Consider the following 13,206-nt stretch of genomic DNA (forward strand, 5'->3'; position numbering starts at 1 on the left):
ACATCAATACCGCGGCAGCTCTAGCTGGATGTGCGAACTTTTGTGAAGCTGCAGAGCCGGAGCAGCAGCAGCACAGTGCAGTACTCCAGGGACCGAAACTAAAGCCCGCCGCCCGCCAGGGGCGCTCAGTTTTTACCTTTGGCGCTTGACACTTAGAGGGCTGCCCGCCGTGTGGCGTGTAGTTCATAACGATACTCTTATTTTGATTGTGCGAGTACAGATTATAGCCTCTCGTCTTTTTTTTCTCCGCCGCGAGATCGTTAAAAAACTACAAGTCCCACATTGCACTCAAGTCAACGGTCCAATCACAGTAGAGTGACGTGACTGGTTTCATGAGAAAGAAAGCAAATGACCAATCGGAAGCTCTCATTTGGCTTGTTTACTTCCTGAAACGCCACCATTGCGATATGCGGGCAGTCTGCTCTAGTCTATATCGGACCTCCATGAGCTACCGTTACTGTTTAAACAATGACCCAGTCAACTATTCACTTTTAGTTTATTACATGACGAGGCATTGTCTAACGGTATCTAGCTGGCTAGCTACTGATAGCTGCTGATATCAACAAATGCTCCAGCAATAGTCGACTCGAGTGCATAATACCTCCGTTCCCTCGTTAGCTAGCTTAGCTAGCTCACGTTAGATCCATCTGTCCCAGTAAACTAAATTGTCTTAACGTTATCTACCGGGCTAGCAGTAGCTACAGATAGCTCCTGATATCAATGTCTTATAACATTGATTGAATGCGTATTCTAGCTGAGGGCATGTTGAATGTGATTTGACAAAAGAACCGTAACGTTATAAATAGGGTCCAGCTGCATCGCCGGAGAATCCTTGCATGCTGAATGTAGGGTCTAGCTGCAGGGCCGGAGAATCCTTGCTGGAGCTGGAGGCTACTCAAGTATACACACAGACAGTGGAGCTGTTTGCAGATAGCAAGCATTTTGACTTATTGCGTGGTGGCGATGTCTCGCAGATAATACAACTACAAGTATGATTATATAATATATATTTTATTTAAAAAAAAAATTATATAAAAAATATATATATATATTTTTTTTTAATCAATTTTTTTGGCAGGTAAGAAATATGCTTGGCGGGTAGACTCTTCCCATCTACCCGCCACTGGCCGGTGAGTCAAAAAGTTAATTTAGCTCCCTGCAGTACTCCAATTCAGCCATTGGCAATTCAATGTTGGGTGGTGTAACAGAGCGGCTTTAACCTGCCAGGTAAAAGTGCGCCTGTCCCTTTATGTCTGTCAATTACGGATGCGCTCATCTGGGATCTGATAGCGGATAAGAGGTGAGACGTCAGACGGTGGGGGGTTGGCCTGGTGAGACGTGAGACAGGAGACGTGCGAAGTCATGACGCGGGAGTGAGAGCGGCGAGTTTGAATGTTGTTTACCTGAAAGAAGACGTGCAGCCGATGTGAGGAGCAGGAGAACGTGAACCGGAGTTAGAGAAGTTGAAAACGCGCCAGTAAACGTTACCTAACACGGGATGGATGAGAAACGGGGATAGTCCGGACGTCTACGACCTGGTCATCTTCACCCAACGCGGACTTCGGTGCGGTAAAGTACACGCTGCACTGTTGGTTGCGCTCCTGTTCCGAGGCTGTGACGCAAGCGTCTCCGACTCAAACATTCCCCTCTCCAAGCTTCCTAACGACGGCGACACATAGCCGAGGCCAAACGCGCCTCTATCTCTCTCTCTCTACCCCTTCAGCCCAAGCCAAACATCTCTCTCTACCCTCCAGCCCCAGCCAAACATCTCTCTCTCTACCCCTCCAGCCCAAGTCCAACGCCCCTCTTTTTCCCCTACACTCGCATCACACACACGCACACACGCACACACACACATATTTTCATTAGAGACTTTCTATTTTTTCGTTCATTCACACAGTTGCGTGGCGGTCATCACGAACTCTTTGACATTTGGAACTATTGGCAAATGCCTATACCTGTTCACCCAATGCACTGAACTGCGTGAACGAACTGGTCTGTAAATGAATTGTTTTGTGTTCTAAGAGTTTTTCTTATGATTTTGACTAATATCCAATACATGGACATTTTGACTGAATTGGGCAGGACTCCTGAGTGTTTCTTTGTTATCAAACTCACCTAGTAATTATCTTGGCCATTAGTCCAGACCTATAAATCAAATTATTATATTATTTGTCTAATGAAAATTATTATATTATTTGTCTAATGAAAATTATTATTATTATTTGTCTTATGTGGTACAGTCTTATGCCGGAGCTATAGGTCTAATTAACCAAATCAAAAAGGTATTTTTATCTTCATTGGCAGGGGTTATACCTGTCTGGCGCCCAACGGTAAAGGTTATAGGCACTATAAGTGGACACCGCTACATAAAATGGCGCCCAACGTGGGGCCAGGGCCTAACTGAACCAAGGTTTAAAGGTACTGTGTTAAAGAAAAAATATACATATATGTTACTTGTTGTTTTCTTTAAAGGTGCATTCTGCTATTTTGGTTATAGGTGCATGGCACTATTTTCTTTGAAGGTACATTATCCTATTTTTGTTTAAAGGTGCATGGCACTATCTTCTTATCTTCTTTAAAGGTTCATTATGCTATTTTGTTTAAAGGTGCATGGCACTATCTTCTTTAAAGGTGCATTATGCTATTTTGGTTATAGGTGCATGGCACTATTTTCTTTAAAGGTACATTGCCCTATTTTCGTTTAAAGGTGCATGGCACTATCTCCCTTGAAGGTGCATTACGCTGTTTTGTTTAAAGGTGCATGGCACTATTTCCTTTAAAGGGGCATTATGTTTTTTTGTTTAAAGGTACAGTTGACAACTTTTGAAAGGTGAAACAAATTATATTGTGAAGGTTTGAAGCATTGCTCGACTATGTGGGTTCATTAATGTGCTGTGTGCTGCTCTAAATAATTGATTTTGGGTTTATAGCCTTACATAAAGCACATTCCACCCACTGATTTCACAATGTCTAAGGGCGCAGAGGCTGCACCTGCACCAAGCAGCCCGCCTCCAAACCCACCAGACCTAGACACAAAAACAGAGGGTCTAGGGTGGGATCTAAAGGGACCAGACCCTCCTGATGTTGATACCCCCTTAAGGTCTGATACGGAGAGACCTGACCAAAGGGGTATTATACAAATGAGAATTGAGAATTTTCAGCGTCGAAAGGGGGAGGAGTCTCCAATGCATTTCCCGGCGACAAAGCCTAAAGAGGGTGTACATTTTCAGGAACCACTAATCGACCTCCAAACGGACCCTGTTTTGCTAACAGAGGAAACCAATGTTCTTCTGCAACTTGGAAAAATCTCAATTGACTCTGGAGAACACAAGGCTGCCTCTTCAGACTCCATATCTTCCCCAACCTCCGACACCTTGTCCCCAATTGACTTACCAGGAGTCATGGCTACCCCGGCAAGGGATTTGAACCAACTGGCTTACCAAACTCAGGGAAATTGGTTACAGTTGTGTCAGACAATGGATCAGCAGAAATTGAGAATGCAACAATTGACCAAATATGTGCAGGACTTCAATACCCGCTCTGACCTAAGAATCCAAGCTATTGGAAATCAGTCAGTGGCCAACTACACTCATCTCAAGACATGCATCGTCACCCTCCAAGATAATGTGTTAAAAGAAATGGATAATCTGGGCAAAACCACCAAAATCATAATGGCTGATGAGAATCAGGCATCTGAACAAACTCTTACCCAGCAGATTAATTTCATGGTGGTACAGTCCCAAGTAGAAGTTCAGAAGGAAATCAAAGAGGTGAAACAAGTCACCCAGGAAGGAGTGGATATGATATCCAAAGGAGTGGAATACTGTATTACACAGGTGACTCGGGTAAACAGCCAACTGGAGGAGATGAAAGTAAAGATGAAGGAGCAATCGGATAACCACGAGAATAAAGTTCTCTCTATGGAAAAGAAACTGGATGCTCTCTATCTGAAACTCACTAACCTTCCTCCCACCTCACTGTTTCATCCCGCAACTTTGCCTATAGGCTCTATTTTCACACAACCTTCAGCATGCAGTACAGGTTCTCCGCTGGCAACGGCCAGCTCAAGAACTGTACCAACCACTGCTCCAACCACATTATCTACAAGATCAGTCATCACCAAGAGTATCAAGCTGACTTTTCCAACCTATGGAAAGCTGGATGATGACCCTGATCCACTGAATTATCTGACCAAATGCCATGATTTTCTGGCGCTACAGCCCTTATCCGACTGAGACCTCCTGGCAACGTTCAGAACCGTGCTTCATGGTACAGCTCGTGACTGGTGGGAGATTGCCAGATCCTCTGTAACTACATGGAGCCAATTTGAAACTGCTTTTATGTCTGCTTATCTAACTGATGATTATGAAGACGAGTTAGCAGACCGAATCAGAACAAAAATCCAAGGAGAGAAGGAAACTATAAGAGACTTCGCTTTCTCTTATAGGGCTCTTTGTAAAAAGTGGAAACCCTCTCTCACTGAAGAGCCCATAGTAAAAATGATTTTGAAAAACATCAAACCGTATCTTGCAAGTCAACTCCGAGGGCGAGTTCAGACCACAGAGGAGTTGGTGCGTCTGGGAATCCAACTTGAAAAGGATCACAAGCTCCAACTTGAGTATGACAAGAGGACCAACTTAAGAGCTCCTCAAACTCAGAATAGGACGCCCAGCGTTCAAAATCGAGCCCAGGATGGACCGCCTGTGATGTGTTGGAGATGTAAGGGACAACATCCTCCTGGATCTTGTCCCCAATATACAACTCCTGACCACTCCAAATCTTTCAATCGACAACAAAAAACCTATTCTGCGCCGAAAGGTCAACACCCAAGTAAAGGCTTGGTGTCCACAAGGAAATTAGGCCTGATAAGTGCTCTTCCTCCTCCTCTCGCTCCTTGGAGGCTGTGTCCACCGGCTTGGCCGCGTCGAAGATGGAGGCGCCGCCGCCGCTGGAGGCCGGGGGGGCAGCTCCTCATCCTTGCAACAGGTGCTGGATGCACCCTGTATTCCAGCAAGAAGGATTCTGGAACACTTCCGATATTCCTTGCACAGATATGGGAGGAACAACACAAAGATGCCAAGATTGAGACCATCTTTAAGGCTCTGGCAGAGGAAGGAAGTTCTGTGAAAAATGACTACTCAGTCCTGGAGGATAAGGTGTACCGAAAAACACAAGGACAAGATGGACAGTGTCATTATCGGGTCTATGTCCCAGCAACCCTGATTCCGCAAGTCCTCCAGGCTTACCATGAGAACCCGCTATGTGGACATGGGGGTATCTTCAAAACCTACAAGAGGCTTCAGGAAGTGGCATTCTGGCCAGGAATGTGGACCGATGTCAAGGCACATGTTAAATGCTGTGTGAAGTGTCAGAGCCTGAAGTCCGGCAACAGGAAGCCTGCAGGAATGAAGATAGCTCAGAGGACGAGTTCCTGGGTTTCGAGTGACTGGTGTTCACCACCAAAGGTGGTCTTTCACAATGGGGGGAGAGTGTAACAGAGCGGCTTTAACCTGCCAGGTAAAAGTGCGCCTGTCCCTTTATGTCTGTCAATTACGGATGCGCTCATCTGGGATCTGATAGCGGATAAGAGGTGAGACGTCAGACGGTGGGGGGTTGGCCTGGTGAGACGTGAGACAGGAGACGTGCGAAGTCATGACGCGGGAGTGAGAGCAGCGAGTTTGAATGTTGTTTACCTGAAAGAAGACGTGCAGCCGATGTGAGGAGCAGGAGAACGTGAACCGGAGTTAGAGAAGTTGAAAACGCGCCAGTAAACGTTACCTAACACGGGATGGATGAGAAACGGGGATAGTCCGGACGTCTACGACCTGGTCATCTTCACCCAACGCGGACTTCGGTGCGGTAAAGTACACGCTGCACTGTTGGTTGCGCTCCTGTTCCGAGGCTGTGACGCAAGCGTCTCCGACTCAAACATTCCCCTCTCCAAGCTTCCTAACGACGGCGACACATAGCCGAGGCCAAACGCGCCTCTATCTCTCTCTCTCTACCCCTTCAGCCCAAGCCAAACATCTCTCTCTACCCTCCAGCCCCAGCCAAACATCTCTCTCTCTACCCCTCCAGCCCAAGTCCAACGCCCCTCTTTTTCCCCTACACTCGCATCACACACACACACGCACACACACACACGCACACACATATTTTCATTAGAGACTTTCTATTTTTTCGTTCATTCACACAGTTGCGCGGCGGTCATCACGAACTCTTTGACATTTGGAACTATTGGCAAATGCCTATACCTGTTCACCCAATGCACTGAACTGCGTGAACGAACTGGTCTGTAAATGAATTGTTTTGTGTTCTAAGAGTTTTTCTTATGATTTTGACTAATATCCAATACATGGACATTTTGACTGAATTGGGCAGGACTCCTGAGTGTTTCTTTGTTATCAAACTCACCTAGTAATTATCTTGGCCATTAGTCCAGACCTATAAATCAAATTATTATATTATTTGTCTAATGAAAATTATTATATTATTTGTCTAATGAAAATTATTATTATTATTTGTCTTATGTGGTACAGTCTTATGCCGGAGCTATAGGTCTAATTAACCAAATCAAAAAGGTATTTTTATCTTCATTGGCAGGGGTTATACCTGTCTGGCGCCCAACGGTAAAGGTTATAGGCACTATAAGTGGACACCGCTACAGTGGGGGGGGGCGCTGCTGTGCGGTCCCCAGATAGAGCCAGAAAAGAGCCAATAACAGCTGAATCTGCTGCTCTGCATCGACATACTCTCGCAAATAAGTCATTGGGAGGTGGAGAGAGAGAGAGAGTCGTCACGCAAACCCACGATAATGTTGCCGTCTCTCTCTGCCAAATTTCTCAGTTCTTCGCTTGATATAATTAATACAAATGTCCAATATAACGGAATTCGTTAGCTCATAAAAATGTGATTATAACAGACTGCTGTTTTTAATGTCTGGCGACTGCCCACAGACACCCATTTGATTTAAAGTCGGCAGCAGCACGGAGTCTCTGGACTTATTTTATTTGGAATATAATGACTTTATACGCAAAAGTAGCCTAGTTTTAAGTAAAAATATTATAAATCTACATGCCTTGATGATGTCACTCTTTTGTTTTGTTGTCATTCTTTTGCCTATCAATTGTTTTTAAGCTCAATAAACTCTGACCGGAATTTCTCTCATTTGACGGGTAGATTGAAATCTACCGGACACTGAGGCCGGCAAACCCTGCTACAAATACAAACACACATACAGTAGTTTCATTAAAAAAATAATAATAATTACAAAAATATATATATATAAAAAAAAGAAAATTACAAATATTTTTTTTGCCACAAATATCGGTATCGGTATCAGCCGATTGTGTTAGTTGAACAATCGGTATCTGTATCGGTGGCAAATTTTCATATCGGTGCATCCCTAATAAGAGGAATTGATAGTCAGAGGCATGCGATTCCAGGAATCGGACAATTAGGAACCGGTTCCCAATCGATTCCGATTCTCGATTCCCATCCCTAAGTACAGTACAACCAGAATACGTTTGGCACCCAACCAGAGTGCAAATGTAACAAGTCAAGTTCAAGTTGTTTTATTTAGATATTACATTACAGTGAAATGCTTGGTTCTTTCACTGCCCAGCCCAACCTAGACCAGCCCAACTTTCCCTGCCCAACCCAGTCCAGCCCAGCATCTTTCACTGCCCAGTTCAGCCCAACCCAGTCCAGAATAGTTCCCTCTTTCATGTTAATATGTGATATCCTAATATTTTGAAGAGTAGAGACGATGTGATTAATATATGTTTTATGATAATATTGTGAAGAGTAGAGACACTTATGTTTTATGGTAATAAATATTTTAAAGAGTAGAGACACGGTGTGATTATTACTATGATTGAAAATCAATTTAGACGAAGACATACAAAGAAGTAATTATCACAATTAGCGATTTATTTATGGCTGGTAAAAAAAATCATATACTCGCCAGTTGGCTGGTAAGCCAAAAAGTTAGTTTCCTCCCCTGTCAGCAGATACAACATTTGACGCTATAGGAGACTGTTGTGGTCTTGGTCCATGAAACAACTATTACTTGGCATTTATAGGACAGCACGCCTCAAAAAGAATTAAATAAACCAAACAAAGTTATCACAGGTCCATATGTCCGTGGTGACACTTATGTGCCGTGCATCGTTGTCTGTCAGAGTATGAAGGAGTAAGGCGATCTCATCATACTTGGCTTGTAAACACTCCTCTGCAAAGTGACGGCGGCTTGGAATTATGAACCTGGGCACGTCTATGCCTTCTACAACGCTACACTCGGGACCACTACACTAACGTTAGCCTATAGCTCCGCCATCCCTGCTACACTGGGGACCACTACACTAACGTTAGCCTATAGCTCCGCCGTCCCTGCTACACTCGGGACCACTACACTAACGTTAGCCTATAGCTCCACCGTCCCTGCTACACTCGGGACCACTACACTAACGTACCACCGTCCCTGCTACACTCAGGACCACTACACTAACGTTAGCCTATAGCTCGACCGTCCCTGCAACACTCGGGACCACTACACTAACGTTAGCCTATAGCTCCACCGTCCCTGCTACACTCGGGACCACTACACTAACGTTAGCCTATAGCTCCGCCGTCCCTGCTGCGTGAACACTTAAGGCAACCTACTTGCGTTCAGCGTTTCTCTGATTGGCCACGACGCCCATTTGACCGCGGCAGAGAGGCAGAGCGGAAATAGGCTGCTGCTCCGGCGAAAGAAAGACAGGCATTCTATTGCAATGCTCTGCGACAAACTCTAACCTTAACCAACTCCGAAAGAATGCCTAAACTTAACCGGCGAAAGAAAGACAGACGCTAGTTACGTTTATATAGAGAGGCGATAAATGAATTTAAAAAAAAATGTAAGTGATTCGAACTAGTCACCAACTGGACCGCAGGCTCCACAGCAAGCTGGCGAACGAGTTGAGCTAACCGTCGATGTTAAAACAGGGGGGATTGCGTGCGGCAACCTGCGCGCCTCTGCCGCTCTACTGTGTGTTGTTCTCTGCTAGAACAACACAGTAAATACATGAATCATTGTTTACAATGAACGGTGGGGCTAATCGGACGCGTTAAACAGCAATTAATTTAATATAACAGTCCGGTTCTGTGTTTGTTTGTGTCTGTAGATTGTTTGTGAACAACTAACTTTAGGTTAGTTTAACGCGTCCGTGTCGATTAGCCCCACCATTCATTGTAAACAATGATGCATGTAGTTACTGTGTGTTGTTGTAGCCACCGGGTAAATCATGATTGTCATGACAAACCAATTCTCTAATCCAACATATATGTAAAGAAACAACATACTCCAGTTAACGGTATATTTTTTTTAATGATTCGTTACAGCGTAATCAATACTCCCATTTGTATAAATTGCGTTAAGGGGAGCTTATTATTCCTGCCTTTCTGAGGAGCCTGTCGCGGCTCATGCGCATGCGCGCGCTCGGCCAATCAGAGCAATGCGGAAGGACAAGTGGGTTGCCGAAAGTATTCACGCGTCTGGGAGGGGAAGAATTTGGCATCGGTCTCTACTGCGCATGGGAATTGGGCAGAACGGCTCTGTATCCGGCTCGCGCAAATTACATGGCACCATTGTCGGCGAGTTTCCAAAACGAAATGCCCCACGACGGTGGTTGAACTGGAGCTAGGTAACCAGGTAGCTAAATGCCCTGCGACGGTGGTTGAATTGGAGCTAGGTAGCCAGGTAGCTAAATGCCCCACAACGGTGGTTGAACAACAGTTTTTTTCACTGGTAGTTTGTGGAAATTAACCAACTTTCCTCTCTTTCACGCGGTAAAATTTGTTTAAACAGCCAGGAGCAATACAAAAAGAACCACCGCGGTCCCGTTGTTTGGTAGGCAACGTTGCATTTACCGACACTCCATGTTTACTAGGCAGCTAACCAGCAGGAGCCAGACCAAACCAACACCGTGACGTCAGCAACAAAATGGTGGCGCCCATGGGGAAAACAGGGAAATTATATTTGGTTTTTCAGACAAATAAGCAGGATTTCACATTTGATTATAGGACCCGGTCTTACACAAGGTACACAACAAACAAACTAGGATCACATTGTTCAATGCTTCATCTGCGTCTCTACAATTCGTAGCCGCATTTCTGCAGACCCCTCTCTGATTGGTTGAGGCCATTTCTGCAGACCCCTCTCTGATTGGCCGAGCGCGCGCGCAGTTACAATATAACATTTATATTAATTAACCCAGTTAATGCCTTAAGAGAAAGAGTCTGGTGGTCAATTGCTACGGAAATGTTGTGTCTTACTAATAATAACTAATTCCTCGAAACTGGCCCCTACAAATGTCCTAACCTAGTTGTACAGTAAATGACCAAGTAAGGCTTTGTCAACATTCCAATGTACAGTGTAAAATGTGTATGTGTCCCCTACCCAACCCCCCCCCCCCCCCCCCCCCCCCCACCTCCAATGTACAGCCCTCACCCAACCCACCCAACCCCACCCCACCAACCTCCTCCAATGTACAGTTTCTACGCCAAATGTATATACACTCCTTTTCTGGACACTTTTGTATCACAAACAGTACTGTATTTGCAAATCTGATATGTCATAAATGTATAGATGTAGCAGTACTGTCTATCTGTATGTCATGTATGTCATATATGTTATGATGAATTGAAAATGGGGGACCCTGGTGGAAACAAGACGAAAGTCTTTCTCTGGTCTGCATCCCCTTAACAATTGTATGTATTGAGATGTACTGTACTGTACCCATTCTGCAATCTGTTAATAAACTTTTCAATCAATCAATCAATCCTTGGTCAATAGAAGTCTCTGTGATACTTTCTGAATATGATTTGGGAACATCAAATGGGCAGTTGCTGACAGCTGGCTGTGTTGTGTAATGTGCATAACGTTATGAATAAACCGCAAAGTCATGGGAAATAACGTTATACGCGAATCTGTTATTATTAGTAAGACACAACATTTCCGTAGCAATTGACCACCAGACTCTCTCTTAAGGCATTAACTGGGTTAATTAATATAAATGTTATATTGTAACTGTCTACAATACTTCCATGCGTATAAATTGCGTTCGCAACCTCCATGTTTTGGGGCTATTCATCAGAAAACTCGGATCCGGGATTCGGCTCCCATCCGTCGGCCAACAACTGCGGGTTTTCAGCCTCTCTCTCTGGAGCTTAACAGAGTTTCGAATCAGAGATGGGTCTGCAGAAATGGCCTCAACCAATCAGAGAGGGGTCTGCAGAAATGCGGCTACGAATTGTAGAGACGCGCTTCATCTCCCCTTTAACTTGGACATGCAAACGTAATCATTCAGCAACAAAACGTTGCTGTCTTAGCCCAGTGTAACCATGGCCTATGTGCTCTGGTTCAAAAGTAATTTTTTCAAGATGGCGCCAGCAGGTATATCTTGGATTTGACCCTCTGACAAAGTGCCAGGATTTTTGGGAGGGACACACAGGGGCTAAATCTTTTATAAAGGTCCATAGAAGTCAAATCAATCTCAAAACATCTTAAGACAGAGAATAGTGACGGAATTGAGGTTCTTGACCCAACTAAATAGAGGCAGTTTAGTCGACCCCAACACGCTAATATAAGCTAACACTAGCCCGAGATACAGCTACAGAATGAAAACGACCGAAATATACAAAATAACAGTAACAAATAACTATTGGAATGAACGCGGAGCAAGACCGAAAACAAATAGCATTCCCAACAAAACAGGACCAGTGGAAACGAGAGTGTGCTAATGACTGGCTGTGCTAACTAGGCTAACACCAAGCCCCATAGCGATACGTCCGATAAGAAGCAGCTGGACGCTGCTAACAACACAGTAAGATAACTCTCCTCAAACACTGAAGACATACAGCTATAAAACACATTTCAGTCACTACCTGACGAGCCTCCAGCACCAGGAGGACGGGGCTCAGATGTCAGTCCCACTAGAGACACGAGCAGGAGGACCGAGGACCGACGACCAGACTCACTGGAGGAAGCGAGGATACTGATGCGACGTTCAACCACGGTTCAAGAACAAGAACGATGCGGTTATTTTAAACCAAGGGGATGTGGCTGCAGCCCCGGAGACCATAGTTTTTTCGCGACAGCGCCACCTACCGTATTGGAAGACCAAGGGGCCGCGTTACCATGGACGACAATCAGAGTGTTTGAGTACCTTGAATGTGAATTTGAAGTTTTATTTGTTTAACGTTAAAAACCATTCCGAGGTGCGTAGAAGTGTAAGTAACGACCAAGGCAAACGTTTGCAAACTATTTCAAACGTTAGATTTGTGGTCGTCCGCAAACCTTTGTTCAAGTTCAAGTTGTTTTATTTGTCATTATAAAGTACATGTACATTAGAGTGAAATACTTGGTTCTGTATGAGCCCCCTGAGAATGTGCTGAATACAGTAAAAAAAGTAAAAAGAATTTAGTCCAAACACTATACAAAATATACAATATACAAATTAAAGTACAACCTAAAGTACAAAATGAAGTACAAAATGCAAACGTTTTAAAAATAGTGCAAATCTTTTTGTAATAAATAGATAAAGAAAATATGGTGTAGTGTTAAAAAGTGTCTAAAGTTAATGTTAAAGGTGAGCGTTTGTTTAAAGTGAGTGTAGGCGCCGTAATGGAGGTCTCTTTATTATGATTCAGTATTCTAGTTTTGTTGTATTATTAGTTGTACTGTCACTTTAGGTGGTGGGCGTGCTCACGGGGGTGTGGCGCTAATGGGAGCGTCTTATGGAATTTCATTCACCTTTTCACGTTGACAGTTGATTGATTGATTGATTGATTGAAAAGTTTATTAACAGATTGCAGAATGGGTACAGTACAGTACATCTCAATACATACAATTGTTAAGGGGATGCAGACCAGAGAAAGACTTTCGTCTTGTTTCCACCAGGGTCCCCCATTTTCAATTCATCATAACATATATGACATACATGACATACAGATAGACAGTACTGCTACATCTATACATTTATGACATATCAGATTTGCAAATACAGTACTGTTTGTGATACAAAAGTGTCCAGAAAAGGAGTGTATATACATTTGGCGTAGAAACTGTACATTGGAGGAGGTTGGTGGGGTGGGGTTGGGTGGGTTGGGTGAGGGCTGTACATTGGAGGTGGGGGGGGGGGGGGGGGGGTTGGGTAGGGGACA

The 13,206-nt window shown here is 44.2% G+C and overlaps 1 protein-coding gene across 1 annotated transcript in view; it reads right to left on the reverse strand.

Moving 5' to 3' along the window:
* The window catches only part of LOC311225444 (uncharacterized protein), a 35,706-nt gene extending 23,709 nt beyond the window's left edge, over positions 1 to 11,997 (reverse strand). The window contains exon 1 of the mRNA XM_084310723.1: positions 11,929 to 11,997. The gene's annotated coding sequence lies outside the window, so the exon portion shown is untranslated. The remainder of the gene's footprint in view (positions 1 to 11,928) is intronic.
* Between the last annotated feature and the right edge of the window lie 1,209 nt (positions 11,998 to 13,206).

This window comes from Notolepis coatsorum, assembly GCF_963971535.1.
Source record: "Notolepis coatsorum genome assembly, chromosome: 3".
NCBI lineage: Eukaryota > Metazoa > Chordata > Actinopteri > Aulopiformes > Paralepididae > Notolepis > Notolepis coatsorum.